We start from the raw sequence: 1,487 nt of genomic DNA, 5'->3' as shown, positions 1-1,487 counted from the left end.
AGCATCCAAGGCTTCAAACAAGGAGATAATGAATCCCTTTATGATGCCTGAGAGATACAGAGAGATGCTAAGAAAATGCCCCTCTGAGATGTTTTCAGAGTGGGTGCAATTAGACATCTTCTACTATGGGCTTACATAAAAAGCTCAGATTTCTCTAGATCACTCAGCTGGTGGATCTATACATATGAGAAAAACAATTGAAGAAGCTCAAGAGCTTATTGATACAGTTGCCAAAAATCAGCATATGTACCTAAGCAGTGAACCTTCCATGAAAGAAGAAGCTAAAACAGTAACTGCTGAACTTAGTCCTGTGGATCAGGCTAATGAATTCAATTAGCAATTAGACTTTCTAACCAAGCAGCTAGCCGAATTCAAGGAAATACTACAGGAAACAAGAATGGCTAACAGGAATATGGAAGTACAATTAAAGCAAACAGAAAGGCAACTGTCAAAACAAATAGCAGAAGAATGCCAAGCAGTTAAATTAAGAAGTGGGAAAACATTAAATACCTCACTTCAAAGCAGCAGGAAGCCAAGAAATGAACAAATGGCTACTCAAAATCCCTCTGAGGACAATCAGAGCCCAGAGAGGAATAAGGCTGGCGCTGAACGCCCAGCCCATGCTCATTCCTGGCGTTCAACGCCAGAAACAAGCATGAATCCGGCGTTGAACGCCCAAAGGGAGCACAGTTCTAGGAACTGGCGTTGAATGCCTAAAGGAAGCCCAGTTCTGGCGTTCAGACGCCAGAAACAGATAAGGAGTTGGCGTCTAATGCCACTCCAACTTCCACCCCTGGCATTCAAACGCCAGTGGGAAATCAGTCACATACAAGTGCTGATAACAACCCTTCTAAAAAGGCTTCCCAACCCACTTCTACAGGTAATAAACCTGCAGCAACTAAGGTTGAGGAATACAAAGCCAAAATACCTTATCCTCAAATGCAGACTATCTCAGGACTATTGAAATAAAGATTCCGTTTGCAGAAGCACTTGAGCAAATACCCTCTTATGCTAAGTTCATGAAAGAGATCTTAAGTCATAAGAAGGATTGGAGAGAAACTGAAAAAGTTTACCTCACTGAAGAATGCAGTGCAGTCATTCTGAAAAGCTTACCGAAGTAACCTTGAGAGTCAATGAGGAGGAGTTCAAGTTGAATGTTGTCAAAGCTATGCAACATCCAGACACCCCAAATGACTGCATGAGTGTTGATATCATTGACTCTTTGGTGAGAGAGGTCAATATGGCTGAGAGTCTCGAATCAGAGTTAGAGGACATCTTTAAAGATGTTCAGCCTGATTTGGAGGAATCAGAGAGAATAATAAAACCTCTGAAAATCCCTCAGGAAAAGGAGAAACCTCCCAAACCCGAGCTCAAACCATTACCACCATCTCTGAAATACGCATTTATGGGAGAAGGTGATACCTTTCCTGTAATCATAAGCTCTACCTTAGAGCCACAGGAAGAGGAAGCACTAATCCAAGTGCTAA

The sequence above is a fragment of the Arachis duranensis genome, chromosome 3, assembly GCF_000817695.3.
Source record: "Arachis duranensis cultivar V14167 chromosome 3, aradu.V14167.gnm2.J7QH, whole genome shotgun sequence".
NCBI lineage: Eukaryota > Viridiplantae > Streptophyta > Magnoliopsida > Fabales > Fabaceae > Arachis > Arachis duranensis.
Note: the sequence above shows the minus strand (reverse complement) of the source record.